Consider the following 16,834-nt stretch of genomic DNA (forward strand, 5'->3'; position numbering starts at 1 on the left):
TTGGGCGTGCTTCCAGCCGACGATACCACCTAATATCGCCGTGATGGCTTCATGCAGCCCCTACCTGGTAACTTGTGAGAGTGTGCTGATTCAAACATCCACAAAGCAAAGTAAATTACTGGATGTTATGCAGCACTATACTCTCTTATCCCGCCTTACAGTCAGGCACAGGCGCAGAAAACTGCGCCTCCCGCCAGGCGCAGAAAACTGCTACTTTGGGGTTATCCGCCCGAGCGCCGAGCAAGTGTGCCCGCTACAATCGATTCTCGTAGTTTCCGCGAACAGTCGGTTCCATTGATATCGTCTGTGTACCAGGCGCCCGTTACTGCTTTTTACTGATTTGCAGTGCACTAAGTACTGTATGCAAGACAAATTGCCAAAACACAATAGTATGTATGTGTATACTGCACTGTATCACCATAATTATATCGAAATACAGCATGCATCAGGCACATCCAGAGCCACACGCTCTCACCAACAAACACCATGCGCTATATAGGTCTCTCCACACTGACCATAGCTCATTTATAAATCAAGAAATAGGCTAGTGAGATTGAGAATGAAGTAGGAGTCATTGGGATTACCTTGCTGTTACGATGTTACGCTGTTCTGCTTCCTTTGCAGAATCATCTGCAATTAACTCTGATAACTCATGTTTATCGTGCTCTCTTGTATAACTCTGTCTCTCTGGAATCTAATCCAAAACTGCAATACCTATCGCATAGCCCCTGCCTCTGTGCTTTGCCCATGGTCATTTCAAGACCAGGGAGGTACGAGGTAGGCCCCACAGAGAGCCTGGCCGCACTTTCACAACACTTTCCTTGTTTTAAACTGCTGCCCTATGTTTACTCAACAGAGATAAGAACCCAACCTGCCGGGGAGAGTACCACAGAGAAGAGAGAGGGGGAAAGATATGATGCGTTGAGAGATGGAAGGTGGCTGTGCTGGGGGAGAGAAAGGGAAAGAAGCCACGAGAGGAGATGAGAGAGGAGAAGCTCTGGAGAGAGGAAGGTCTGATAGGAAGGAGTACATTTCTGTTACACTAGCCAACACCTGTTGCACAAGGCTAAAAAGAGGGCAAACCGGTGGTCATTCAAAAAAACATTTACCTAATTATGTATTCCGACCAGAATTACGCCAGATGTCAAGGTTTTATTCCCCTAGAAATGATTATTATGCAAGATTAGGTATTTGGCTTACTACAGAGGAAATATCAGAAAAGTGTCAAGGTTAGAATTTTCGTACGAAATTAATATCGATTAGGTGTCTTCATCACCTAAATTTTCTCCATGCCTTTTACACTACGAGCATCGCGTGGCATGATGGGTATTGTCATTATAATATTCATGATAGCAGAAATCGGCGCTTTTCGACAGGCGCAGTATTCTGCGCCTGTGCCTGACTGCCTTAGGATGAAAAGCGAGTGAGATTTTCACTTGCTCGGAAAATATTAGTTGTACAACCATTCAGGCACCCAGGGAGCATCGCAATCAATTTAAACGTTTCTTCACGAGGAACAATTAAACCAGAGTTTTGCACCATAACTTCATAATGGCATCACAGTTGGACTGTTTGCAATGGCTCCGTGATTAGCAGCAAAAGGTGTACATAATAGTTGCAATTCTCCCTATCGCATACTAGTATATCCGATATCAAGCGATATCACCTCGCGATACCGATATCTGATTGATCGCTTTATGGACTTATACTTCCGGTTTTGCGGTTCTGGAAAATCGTACCAAAGATCCCACGTAGTGTAGGATCTTTGATCGTACATTCAAAACGCACCGAAGTCGTCATGCACAAGCAAACATGGATCGACCTCATGACCAATTTCGGAGAATGTCTGTCTCGCGATTAAACTTTGTCTATAGGGAACTTCACCCACGTCACGTCCTTCATCCACGGATATTTTCCATAATTTCGTCGTTTGGCATCATCGGCCCAGCATTGGACCGCTTCGCAGAAGAATCCCATTTATCAAATGATAAGTTACAGATTAGAAAATAACTCAATTATTCGCGAGATCATAAGACAGATTCTGATACGGTCTAATATGCAATACTAGGTTGTACTTCAGTCGTTCAGTGTTCAATGTGCATATCAAAAAGCGTACATTTACACATCGCGCGTTCATAACCGGAAGTTTATTTGCCAAGAATTAAAGGTAAAAAAAAATCAGAGCGCCACACGCGTTCAGATTCGGAGAGCTATAAGCGATAGGGATAATTGTCATTCTTCGAGCGATAACCTCACGAATTACACGACATGAGGTTTCATACTAGCACCTACTCACCTACATGTTGTATATTTCAGAAGACTCTCAGAAATGATATAATACACAGACTCTTGTCAGCTAAAGGTTACCCCTTATATTTATTTTTTTTTTACTCAATTGTCTCGCCACTACTGGATAAGCAGTTTTCAGCAGCTTTTTTTTTTTTGCTACACTTTGCTACCCTTATTTTTTTTCAAACGATTCTGCAAACTAAAAAGACGAATCCTGCATTATTTAGATTTAAATCCTCATGAATAGAGATTACTAAAGCGATTGACAAGATTAGCAGTTTATTTGTAAATCTGGTACCCTGTAAAACTTCAACTAAAGCCCTCGCTTGTAGAAAAAAAAAGCCATTAAATGATTGATATGATTAGCAGTAAGTGGGTAAAAGTGAATGAATAACAATATCAGAATAATAATATTGATCAAGTTTCCATCTGCACAAAAGGCGGAAATCTCGCTCAGGTCTTCTAGGTCGTCATGTCTCTATTCTATATGACCTGACGTTCATTTGCCATTTTAGATGAAATGAATGTACTGGGCGTCTCCTTGGATACTGACCCCAAGCTCCGACTTTTCCGAGCCGATCTGAATAACGGTTGGCTATATTTTCAATAAAAGATTCTTGCAGAAATCAATAAGGATAATCAATAAAAGCAGACAAGCGTTGACATGTTACAAAAACAGCTGTGCCGCATTCTGATGCGATAAACAGCCTCGCCATATCATTCTTTTTTTTTCATATACTATGACCAGCAACGGTCCTTGCGCAAATGTTTGCAATACAATTTACTAAAGAATCAAGAGAACTATTTTATCCAAGTAAGTCGTCAACAAAATGTAGACGGATAGAAATCAAGGGGCGGGAAAGGCTTGCAGGCATACAGACGACGACTTGCAGACAAGACGGATCAGCACATTTTCGGCGTATGAAATATTAACTAAACAGCATCAAATATTCATGAAGCAGCAAAGGCTATCTCGGGACATTCATCAATATGCGACACCGCGCTGCCACTAATCGTATTTGTCAGACGTAATGACTGTAAATGTACTCGCGCGGATAATGCGATAGATGCCGAGTATAGCGCATGCAGCAGGGGAATTGCCCGATGCTTCTCTGAAGCGCGAGAAAATGGGGGGCAACATTAGATTGGCTTTATAACAAAACATGTCATAAAAGATTGCTATAAATAAATTGATACTCTGCGAGGGTTCACGCGCCAATGCAAAACTGAGCAGGAGCAAAAGCACTACGACAGCTAAGAGAAAATTACACAAAAGTAATTCATCTGGTTCTACCAGATTATAAGCAGCGCAAGATTTAAAATTTCAAGCTTTAAAATGCCATAAAGTGCAAATGTGTATGGACAGCTTGTCACCCAAGCAATCTATTTTTAAATAGGTCATTTTGATTGATCCAACTAAGATAGACAAGGACTTGCTTAAATTGCTCTATAAGGTTTTCTTCGGAACGGTGATAATTCAGTTAGATATCACTTATAGTTTGTAATGATAAATGACAGCAAGCCAGTGTATTATTAAAAGACCTATTTTGTTGGCTTTGACTATGAGGTTGTATGAAATGTAATTCATTCAATGTTGCGATTTTTTGCAGTATGTAAAGGAGAGGAGCAACAAAAACAAGTATCAGCAGGTCAGGCCGTCTCAAAGTAACACCTGCCCCATACAATGGGTGCACGTCACGAGACCGACACCCACGAGTCATACAGCCCATACAGCTCACAAGTCATACAGCCCATGAGTTATACAGGTCACGAGTCATACAGCCCATTAGTTCGACACTAAGCTAACAAGGCCCACGAGACCAACACATTAAGCCCCGTGTTCTTACCTATATAGTGTTGAACTCACGGGCTGTATGACTCGTGAGCAGCCAATGGACCTGCTTTCTGTATGACTCGTGGGTATTGGTCTAGTGGGATGACCCCGCCCCAATAAGGGTGTTTGCATGTTATTGTTTTGCTCCTGTTTTGTTTTTTGTTTCAGTTTCTTGCCTTTCCATGATGTATACACAATCAAGCTTATTGACGAGGCATGCAATTGCACAAAGGTTTCCAAAACTACATGAGGTCGACTGACTAGAAACACCCCCCCCCCAAAAAAAAAGAAAAAAAAATATATATATATCAGGTGGTCTATGCTTACACTGAAAGATATGACGTGATTTGTTCAAAATCTGAAGCAACCTCTCTCAGTTTACTTACTACATTGGAACGAGACGAGAATCGACATACGGCCCGCATGCTCGTGTGTTCCTTATTGCATGTGACAGCATAGAACGGATGACTTGATCAAATACGTAAGCTCTGAACGAGCGCTCAACCTGACCACCAATAGAAGCAATAACATGCACCAAATCGCCACAATTTATCGTAATCGAATCGACAATCATGAGCTGTTGCTGAGTGACTTGAGGCCAGCTCTATGTTCCTTTTTGAACACTACTCTCAATGAAATCATTACGTTTCTACTGGAGCGGCTTCTCTGCACAAGACTTCATTACGGAAGGTAAGACCCTTCAGGGACGAAAACGAATGATTCTTTCCAAGCCCTGTCTCCCCTTTCCAGCCTACTAGGGGCGCCTCCATTCGTTGCATTTCACCCTTTTCTTTACTCTTTTTTTTGTTATTACACCGGAGCAAAACAGCGAGGGAATTACTCGACTTTGTCCATTAGCATCAACGCACATCATACATCAATATTCATTCGGCAGAATCCTGTGTTTGATCGTAGCAAAGAGACAAAGAAGAGGAAAAGAAACAAAAGACGATTGCGGTTTCCAGAACTGAAGAGATTCAAGAGACAGGTAATAGACATGGAGAGGTATAGACGACATGGAACGACACGGGTGTGTTCAGGGATGACAACTTGGTAAACCAGTTAATCTATTCTGTCTCTGTTCTACGGGTGTGGTGGGCTTGGGTATACATCGTGCGGTAGCAGTCCTGGAAGCTGTATGCATTAATGAGAAGGCAACGTCTAAGGCACTTAAGGACGAACATGAATTCAAACTAACTCTCGGTTTTGCCGAAGCAGGCACTACTGCCTAGCTGAGTCACAAAGCGTTTCATGCTGTCGATTTTGATCGACATTGGTGCAACAAAATGTATAAAAATCAAAGGAAATAGACAGATATAGGCCTACAGTGCTGGTGTATGTGGATATGATTCAGGAAAATAAAATTTGTGTTACTGAGAAACATGATATGAGAGTGTTTTAATTTTCCTAGTTTTTCATGCTTGTGCGCTACATCTCAATCTTGATCTTTTCTGTGGCACTGATAACACAAGTACACTTGAAACTTCCTGGTCCTGCAGACCTCAATCAATTGTGTTGATTGTTGTTGTTTTTTCTTACTCGTTAAAACAACATCAACAGCGGCTCCGATCCTTAGAAATCTGCATAATTAAATTTGTCTAGAATTTCATTATGGATATGAAAATGCGTGTAGATCCAACCGACTACCTTGCGTCCACGCTGGTCTAGTCTAGCAGTATCTCATGACGTGCGTTACCTGCTTGTGTGCACTGGGGGCGAGACCTTAATGGCCTGCGTAACAGTCGAGACGAATCAGCATCAACAATTGAAGGAGGAGAGAGAAACAGCAGAAGAAGAGAGATGGAGCCAGGAGATCGGGAGAGAGGAGGGGAGGGGGGGGGGGGTAGGAGAGAGAGGGAGGGAGCGAGGGAGAAAGAGGGATGAGGAAAATAGTTTGCCGCTTTTTTGCTCGTCACTCACGTCACCCTTGATTTCCTCTCCCGATTCAGATAAGTTTATCACCGAGACATCAGTACTGTGATCGAATGGGGGGAGAGAGAGGAATACTTTTTCGGTCTCTATCCCTCATCCTTCACACACACACACACACACACACACACACACACACACACACAAACACAGAAGAGAGTCCCGACAGGAGACTTTGAATGACTTAATAGGGTGAATGGCTACAGCGAGAACTGAAGTCCACCCGCGAAGTCTTTGCTTGAGCTTGCGGAGAATGTATAACGTAAGGGGCCAATGAGGACGTGATGTGGTCACGTGATAACACTGGTATTAGAGGTGGAATAAAGCTGACTCAAAGCCGACGGCCAAACATAGCACACATACAGCGCTGTGATGATGACGCGATTCTGATGACGGCGAGAACTGAAACGGCACCTAAGATTTATATGATAGCCATTTTCACACTCAGGTATTTGTTCGTATTCCAACATGAATTTGCATTTCAGTTATTACAATCGCAATGACCACACAATTACACACACGTACACGTACCAGCGGTAGTAAGGTTATTTTGATTTAACCTACCTTTAAGTCACAGTTTGTATCACTTCAAGCAGTCGGTAAATTTTGTCGCTTTATCATTCCAGGTTCCTCCCCTATGTTTCCAGATGCTTAAGGAACCGTCATGAATATCCAACTGGAAGGAGTCAACAGAAGAAGACAGTGATCTGATACCCAGTCCAGTGTTCAACCATACGACCTGCACGAGACATAAAAGTAGATGCAATACGTTTTATTACAAACGAGAAAAAAATCCCCACGCACACATAGCTGTCAAATCTACTCGCAAATTCAGAATTGTATGAAAATTGACAGTTTGCCATACTATTGATCGTATAATTGAATAAACTCTTTGCAAATCTTTGCAAGAACAAAGGATGGACAATACTGAATATATACGTGATGACTCAAAGTATACAGGCTCCGAATTTGAGAACATCGCTGATTAGGCATTATCTGTCAGCTGCCTTGGCAACTGCATCTTGCTATTTGTCAGTTGTCCTCGTTGTATACATAAATTTGGAAGAAGAAACAAAGTTCACTGACCTTTCAAGACATTCAGGAGAATCTTAAAGTTGCATGAATGCGTTTCATAGTGTGTTACCGCAGTAATTACAATGCTGGCAATAATGTAATTACTCACGAGACACTTTGAACAGAGAAAATAAAGGGAAGGGAAACCCCTGCAAGAGTGTGACATGTTGTTAAAAATATCAATTTTAAGTGTCATCATCTTATTTTGTAACGAGTAAAATGTCAGAACCCATTCATACACTTTTTGTTCGCACGATTAGAAAGAAGAGGAAACTACTGTTTCTCTATCCATGATATACCCAAGCATTCGCAAAAGTTGTTCAGATAAAAATGCACTGTGGGTATCTGTTTTTCCTTTTGAGTTATCCTAGAAACGCGGAAATCGTGGTTTGATACACCGACAATTGTTCTTTTCGTTCACTCCAAAGCATATTAAAACAAAGTAGGTCAGGTACAATGAAAGGTGTGTGCAGCACCACTATTTCCCCGAGCGTATCAATTATCTTAATGGTCCACCAAGTCCATACACTGACTGCAACGCTCATGCACCTAGAAAGTGAAATTCCTGTTAGTTATTCTTTTTGTTTGTATTTCTCTTGCCTCTATTCACAAATGGGCTGCACTGGAACAATGAGGCTTTAATACGTTCTCTACAACCGCTAATCTTTCATTTCATTTTCCTTTCATTTTATTTCATTTCCAACAATGCAATGCAATCTTGTAGGTTATACACTGAAAAAACAGCTAGACTTGTCGATTGTCTCGATTAACATTACAGTAGCACTTGCAGCGCTCGTGCTGTTTTGCTTTTTATCATTTATACTTTATTCATGAACAGTATTATCTTTTGTGTAAGGATATCTGTTTTTATTCACAAAGAAAAACCAATATTGCATGCCTTACTCGCGTAATCACTATAATACGGACATGTTTTGTCCTTCTTTGACATAATTTTGATTTATTGAGACTTGGATTCCGAGAGCAAGGGCGAGAACGAGGTTATTTAATTACCTAAAATGGGACTGCTGCTAATCTGGAGATGCAAAGTTGGGATGTGTGTGTTCCAGCGTGATATTATTCGGGTCATATCATTTCTTTTTGAACGACTGGATCGCCCTTTACCTCGAGACATTTCAGGTTACAGCACAGTAGAGAAAGGTTGTTGTTGTAGCCAGTTTTTTACCCTTTTTTCATGAAGGATAACTTCATGTGAAAAACATCCACTGGCTTTTCCTTTCACATCTCCGAATACCAATGGACATGATGAAATCGAAATTGAAAACAGGCAGTAAACAAAGCCTGGCTTCGCCTGTCTATGTTACATAGCCAGTGTTTTTATGGGATTGAGGTCGCCGGAGGCCTCCCACCGGCAAACATGAATCCACTGGTAGTATTGGTGTACAGTTTTCATCAGGTGCAGCAAACCTTTCTCTGTTACCTTTACTAAAATTGATGTTGGGCAAAGGTTGAATGGTGCTGAAATCCCTGAGATGAAGTCTACCTGTCTTTTTCCATGAATGCCTAAACTTAACATCTATCTGTGTGTGTGTGTTCTCGCGCGTAAGTGTGTGTGTATGTGTGTGTGCGAGTGTGTTCGTTTCTCATAATCACAATCTTATTTCCTCTTCTCCAAAGAAACAAATCAATATCCCTCATCTCATCCTATATAACATGCATTGATCAGGAGGCAGTCCTTTCGTCCCAGCCGGTAAACTTCAAACAGTGTGAGAGTGGTAAAGTATATTGCATAAACTGCCTCTGGGCTTTCGCCATATTCATATTGATGAAAGGGAGGGAGATGTCGTACCCGCCCCCTGGGAAGAATCTTACTTACGTAGAATTCAAAGACAGACAAGCTTTCGCCAATTTTCGTCAGTAAGATGTTTTTTTTTTTTTCAAACACCATGTCGCAAATACACCTGGTTTTCACTTAGATCTGCTTCATTACTGCCGTCAAACTTTATTCGGCATCTGCGGGATAATAGAGATAAGGTACGCTTTGTTTCTAATCACACATCTATGTCCATCACTGCTGAATTTCACACTTCACGATGAGGTTCATGGCATTATAAAAGAGTACCCAAAAAAGGTCCAGGCTGATTAATGAAAAAGCCAGGGACGGTAATTAAAGCGTCCCAGCAAAAGACTGGCTAAAGAGCGTTCAGAGTGATTTTGCAAAGGCCGAAGACAGAATGGTGCAAACAAAAACATGAAACCAAGGAGGTATGAAACTAAGTAATAAAGGCATCGCTTTCACAAACAGACGACACTCCGGTGCCAAATTTAGCTCTCTAGAGCCAGAGCAAAACAGCTCCAACAAACTTCACAAACGTCGGAGGTTCCCTTGTTTGCCAAACAGCGTGTTGTCTGGCTCGTTGATTGGGTATACATCCTGTTTGTCTTACTGGTATTTATTTCCAGAAAGACATCATCACTCTCATCATTTCCCATCTCTACAAAGACGAGGAGCTATAGATCACGATCCAGTATCCCTGTCTTCTGACCTTGTCTAGTCCTGTAGAAGAGATACTGTCAAATCTTTTGTTCTATCAAATGTATCTGTATATCTTGGTCTGGTTCTTTGTCAGCATTTCTTTCGAGCCGATATAAAGAGAATACGATAAGAGACAACATCTGGAATAGACTGGAGAGACATCACAAAGACCCCAGCGCTGACTGGCACACTACAGCAACCACAGGTTACGGTGGCACCCTAGCAAGATTGTCTCATGACACTGCCCGGAGTTACGAGCAAAGGATTTAAAGAAAACAAAATAATGATATCACTAAAAACTGATGACGATGATGATGATGATGATGATGATGCTGATGATGATTATAGTGATGGTGGTGATGATGATTATGTAGCCTAATAATAATAACAATTATAATAATAACATAATTACTTGATAGCAAGGTCTTACTTAAACTGTTTTAACACCCCAAGCATTATTATGTACCCATATACACCTGGGTCAGGAAAGACGTTGTGGCTAAACATCTCGTACAAGGATGAGCACAACAGACGAAATTAAAATCCATGCAGAATCCTTCGACAAACTTCAAGGGTCTCATCCTTTGCAACATGGCCGGTGCTCCAACGTCGCAAGAAGAAAATGATTTCCATCTTCGCTGCCTTTCTACCAAGTAGTGCCTACCCCTCCTTCCTACTCGTCAAGCTCCCTCTCATCGAGCCAGCACTACGAGCCAGCTAATTCTTTTTTTCCCTCGACACTTCTTAATTCCATTACTGCGTTGGTTTCCGCACCTGTCGTATACTATCCTAACCCATCTCACAGCTCTTAGAGTGCCATCAACTATTGAAAGTAGGATCAGGCTTCTCAATGTGTTTCACATCACCTCTTTTGTGTGTCTGCCCACCAGAAGTAGCCGCTTGGCTGACTTTGGTCACGTGGGTGTTTGCTTGGGGTTTTTCTTTTTGCCATTTTGAAGGCTTTTTCATTATACTCCACCCAGGAAGCATCAGCGTCATAGTAAGATTTCAAACAACGGAACATCATACTCAAAATATAGTTCCATACATCTACTTCTGACATCAGTCAATTATAAGTCGACTCTAAACCAGCCGATGGAACACGAGCTGACGAATATTATTTCGTTTTATCCTATTATACACTCCATCATGCTTTAAAATGTAAATTTTCGAAATATACTGTTACAGTTATAGAGGTCATAGTTGTCTTTTGAATATCCAGTATACCGGTTATCATAAGCGGAAATATAATTTCTTTTTGCAACATAATGACATGCACATACATACACACACGCACACACACACACCCACACGCACACACACACACACACGCACACACATACATACACAGACAATACTTGACAGTTTCACCTTTACACCGTCACTATCTCTAAGATAACCACACACACACACACACAAAGAACAACTATAATGCACCAGTCTTTGTCGTTCAAAATATTCATCTCTATGCCAAGCGTAACATATTGCGATTCATGAGACGTTCCTGCCCCGCGTGTCCGTGATGTTGAAGAAGGGGCGAGCGGTGACGTTTCGCCGCAGTGCGGTTTATCAGGTAACATCCTTGAAGGAAGCATCACTGAGTTTCCTGGAATCGAGATGTCTCGCCACCAGCGTCGCGGTGAGTTTGTTACCATACGACCCTCCCTTCGAGGGAAGCTGGAGGACTTTCTTCTTTTGTGGTTAAAGGAATCGTTTCTGTATCAAAATGGGGAAAAAATCAATGCTTGTAACAGGCCGTATTTAAACGATATTCCTTACGACCCTCCCTTCGAGGGAAGCTGGAGGACTTTCTTCTTTTGTGGTTAAAGGAATCGTTTCTGTATCAAAATGGGGAAAAAATCAATGCCTGTAACAGGCCGTATTTAAACGATATTCTAGACCCATCGCGTTGGCCAGTTTAAGTCGCAAGCAATAAAACTGACGAAATCGTTCTGAATTATTGAAATTATTTGGCACCTCCCCCCCCCCACACACACACAGCAGCAGCAGCAGCAACAAAGTTGATATCTGTTTGAAAATGTGATGTTTGTTTTCAGAATAATCTTTAAACTCCGATAATATTAAATTTTTGAAATCTTCAACTTTTGCGTTTACGTTAAAATGATGTTTTAATTGACAAAATTAATCAGAAAAAGCTTACGGGGCAAATATACCAGGCTTCGTGGTATCCTGTCGCATATATTGCACATATCATTTCGGCCTTCCTGACGTTGTGCAAAAGCGCTATGGGCTTACCGTTGTCTCAGAATTAAGCAGCTCATAACAGATGCTGCATTCAGCAATTGCAATGTCCATGGGAGCGGTCGAGCAACAACTACAAAGCTGCGAGTTTCGGTTGTCACTCTGGTACTTGCAATAAACATTATTCTAGCTTGAAATAGTTACGAATCTTTTGATGATTTGTCATGAGACCCAAACCAAGCAATGCATAAATTACATGCTAGGAAGGTATTGTCACTTCAGGTACTGATTTTGTTGCTATCTTACAATCTACTCTAGATAACTATTTCCTGAGAACGTTGATCAAGTGAAGACAAAAACATCATTTCTTCGATTATTCAAACCAATAATAACATTAATAGAAAAATATTGATTTTGGTTCACGAAGTGAATACTAGACAAACATAGGGCTTGTACGTATAGTCACACAAAGGCACGAGGATTCGCATGTTATGTAGATCGAGTTCCCTTTCTTCAGTTTTTATTCTCAATGTAGGGTGTCTTTCATTATTGGAAAATATTAAGAGAAGCAGGTGGGAGAGTTAAAGATGCCATTTTAAACCGATACGTCTCGTGGTGTACGTTATGCGCGTGTACATAATTTATAGTCAACATTTAGGGTTGCGATCATTCTACCCATCCCTTTAATTCACGATCATTTATTCGTTTATTGAAAAAAATATGCGTTGATAGAAGATTACTGCTTGTTATTGGAAAGAGGCATTTGAGAGTGTTATGAAGCAATATGAATATCCTCACACGTTCTATTAAAGCTTTGGGTTTTCCGTGTGTCGTCTGTATAGTGGAGCCTATTGTGGTACTGAAGATTTGATATTATAGTCGATAGCCCGCCTTCTTTATGATTCGTGATAACCAGTTGACTAAACAACCGCCTTTCTGTGAACTTATAGGATACGCATGTAGACTACGTAATGGTTCTATCAGCTACCCGATGATTGCATCACTATTATACCGAACGAGGACCCGTGCCCTTTTCCCTCCTTCTCTCCCCCTCTCTTTCCCTCTCTTCATTGTGCGAAAATACATACGGATTAATGACAGTAAAGAATTATTTATGATCAAATTGATCTCCAGGCATGATCGAAAGCTGGGCATCTTCTCTCTAGCGGAGTAGATAAAATAATTTACATCACTATAATCTTTACATCATTATCATCTATATAATATCATAGTTGAAAAGGAAGACCTAAGTAATTTGACAGATGTGTTGCATGCGTTTGTTAATCGGGTAGCATTTGGACATGGAAAAAGCTGTGTCAAAATAGGGAGGGGATCAAAATAGAAGAAAAAACAATAAAACAGAAAAAGAAAAACAAGGAAAGAGAGCTGAATGATCGAGCCCGTCCTGTCTCCTCCAAAATAGTCCATATAAACAGAAATACTCGCACCATGACGCCAAATAACATCTGAAGTCAAGCGTTTCACATCTCCGGTAGACAAGCCAGCGGGGATAAAAATCCCTATAAGATTACCCAGAAAACCATGTTGGTAGGAGTATTGACTTCGGCCGCTCATTTTCCTCCTCCACAAATGATAAGGACCAATTACCCACATCCGCGTGCGCATCCCACCCTCCCCTCCTTACCTGGTGTATTATATTCAGGAATGATCAAAGCAGAAAAGCGATCCAGCGAGCGAAGAGCACTTGTTTCCGGGACCCGCTCTTCTGCGTTTTGAGGAGCCCCTTCAAGAGAGGAGGGGGTGACCCGTAATCACTTTCTTTACGATCCTCTTCAAGAAGTCTCATCATCAATCACCGGAGAGAGATCAAATGATATCTCTGCTACGTCGAAATAAGCGAAGGCAAAGTCGCCTATATGCTACATCCTGGCTGGTCCTAATTGTCTTGCGAAGATTTGGGATTTCCTTTTTACAAACGACAGGCTCTCTGTCAAGAACATTAACATGTAGACTGCTGATGAGACAAAACATCTCTGGCTGAATGAAAATGCAGCGTGGATTCTTTTTTAAAAACAGAAGTCATTGATACTCTGCCTAGTTTGAGGATGTTCATTATTTTTTTTTTCATTTTTATTACAGTCTAAGCTAGAAATAACCACACAAAGCGATGGGATCAATATCGTGATTGCGGCAATTTTGGATGCATTCAAATAATAATTTACCAAAGTAAACCGAGATAATTTTGTTTGTTTAGTTTTATCCCCAGGGCAATCAAATGAATTTTAAGTTGGTGCTTTGAGTGTCTTTGCGTAGGGGAGGAGGGAGGGGAGGTAGGGGAGGAGGAGGATGGGGTAGGTAGGGGAGGAGGATGAGGATGGGGTAGGTAGGGGAGGATGAGGATGAGGATGGGGTAGTTAGGGGAGGAGGAGAAGGAGGATGGGGGTAGGTAGGGGAGGAGGTTGAGGATGGGAGAGGTTTTGGTGTGTCACAAAAGTGAGATGAGGGAGGCAGTGAGTGGATGAATGAAATATTACCCAACGGCAGGGTTGTTTACTTGTCACTACACACACTCGCAATCATATACAGACACACGTATTTATACACATACGTTGCATTGAGCATTGTCTAAAATCTGCGGGAAGAAAGATACATTCATTATTTTGTCCTGCATGGACAAATTACTTATAGAAGTCAGAGCTCATCAGCGGAAAAAATACTTCATATGCATAGGGGCCAGTACAATATATATATATATATATATATATATATATATATATATATATATATATATATATATATATATATATATATATATATATGTGTGTGTGTGTGTGTGTGTGTGTGTGTGTGTGTGTGTGCGTGTGTTCATAATCTTTCGGGCATGTAAGAAGATCTCTACTTTCACGATCCTATCGGTTCTGTTCTCTTTAAAAGGGAACATAACAGAGATAAAGTTGAGCAGTGACCGAAAATATCGGAGAGCTCCATGTCCCCGACAGGGTTCCTTATGAAAGCCCTTTGTGTTCACTGAAGACTATTGTCGGGATCAAGGCGGAATATCGTGTGAATTTGAGTTTTGACAATATTTCGTCATCATGAAATGCACTGGATCCATCCATCCAGTAAATATTTGCGACCTTACACCACCCACATGGTGGAAATGCAACAAAGAAGAATTAATTCAGTTGAGAGAATAATCACCTTTCATGGCTAATATCTGAGAAATCGAGGAGTAAAATCCAGAATATTCGCACTGTCTTGTGGACGAAAAGATTTTTTTTTTTTGGCCTATCTAGCACATGGAAAGGTTCACACGTTGTTGGGCACTTTTATATTGAATCCATGGGAAGAAATATAAAAATTTCAACTGACAAAAATATACACAAACAAACTACAAACACAAAGCACAAATAAGCCCAATCAGCCATGATATTGTTCAAAGGAGCGGAAATCTCAGCCGCAGTATAACAATCAAATATTTAGAAGGTCAACATTAGATTATGAAATGCAAATATTGCTCTGATTATAGCACGCATTACTGACCGAGATATGTTTCTTGGATGATGGAATAAATACAAAATCCACATCATATTGTGGTAAATCGCTAATCGGATTTGCGGAGACCCACCCATGGAGACACTCTTCGAGTGAGCCACGATGAAATATGTTTCAATCTACAGATCCTGTCATTATAAAAGAAACAGTAAAGAAAAACCACACCATCATACTAAATGTCATCCGCGCCACAATCATAAAAAGACCCTCTATCGATTTTCTTTCTATAAGCCGAATGTGACAGCTGAAGTATTCAGTAGTGTAATATTTTCGTCATATCAATTGAAATCCATATGATTATATGCAATAATCTTTAAATCACGATGACTTCCTGCCACCATCACCGTCACACCACACACACACACATACACATACACACACACACACACATACAACACCACACACACATACAACACCACACACACACACACACACACACACACACACACACACGTAAACCCAGACACTGTTGATCAGTTTGATTGAATTGAATGTAACAAAATTAAGACGTGCCATCGTGGATAACAATTATGCAAATCAAAAAGAAAAGTATTGCCGTGTAGAAAATGAGCCACGCGTGGTTATACACAAAAGAGAAACGTTCATTAGCACATACATTCAATAAACACACACACCATCAGGTTTAAGTGGTCCGTACTTACATGTGTGAAGTTGCTATGTCAAAAAAAAAAATGATAAGTGCACTCCATTCAGTTTGTTCGAAAGACCAACTGGTAAAGTTCAAGTTTACATTTATATAATATCATTTCAGAACCACAAGCGGAGCCATCGGTCAGGACGGATGTCGCTTAAATTGTTCAGTCTCAAACTTCGTAGACCTTTGGCTAGTCTTCCAAATCCATTGGTAAATCAACTTCATTCTCTTGTGTCTCTGCAGCAACACGAACTCAGCCCAAGATCGCATCACGAACACTTAACTGAATTACTGGTAACAATGGCCCTCACATTGGCTTGTACGTAGTGGTTAGGGTCGAATACACAGTGAAAGACCATGATTTCTTTCTTATCCAAACAATATTCAGCGCAAAAGCAGACCTACTTTTTGGAACATTGCTCTCAGGGTTCCGCTCGAATGATACATCTTGGAAACAATACTTTAGAGCATGGCTGCACATCTCCATTCTATTCATCCAGGCACCACATGCTGTGTCTGTCGAGGTTTGAGTTAGAAACCACTATTTTCTAACATCACACACTGTATCGAGGCATCTCTCTCTCCCTCTGTCTTTCCCTCCCTCCCTCTCTCTCTCTCTCTCTCTCTCTCTCTCTCTCTCTCTCTCTCTTTAGGTAAATCAAGTAAGCAAACAAGGAAGTCAAACATGCACAGTTTCGAATTCTGTCTTAGTCAACATTAGCCCGTAATACATAAACGCGTGACGAAGAGCCGCATATAACCAAGAACGAACTTATTCACATGAAGATATTTTTGGAACGAAGCAAATACAACATTTCACTACTGGTTATCAGGGACCGTG

The 16,834-nt window shown here is 41.0% G+C and overlaps 1 protein-coding gene across 1 annotated transcript in view; it reads right to left on the reverse strand.

Moving 5' to 3' along the window:
* Window positions 1-6,788, reverse strand: part of LOC139718211 (adenosine receptor A2b-like) — a 39,928-nt gene extending 33,140 nt beyond the window's left edge. Inside the window, exon 1 of the mRNA XM_071629693.1 lies at window positions 6,617-6,788. The gene's annotated coding sequence lies outside the window, so the exon portion shown is untranslated. The remainder of the gene's footprint in view (window positions 1-6,616) is intronic.
* Between the last annotated feature and the right edge of the window lie 10,046 nt (window positions 6,789-16,834).

Source organism: Diadema antillarum, unplaced genomic scaffold (genome assembly GCF_040938485.1).
Source record: "Diadema antillarum isolate AM-2024a unplaced genomic scaffold, OU_Dant_1.0 scf00000008, whole genome shotgun sequence".
Lineage (NCBI taxonomy): Eukaryota > Metazoa > Echinodermata > Echinoidea > Diadematoida > Diadematidae > Diadema > Diadema antillarum.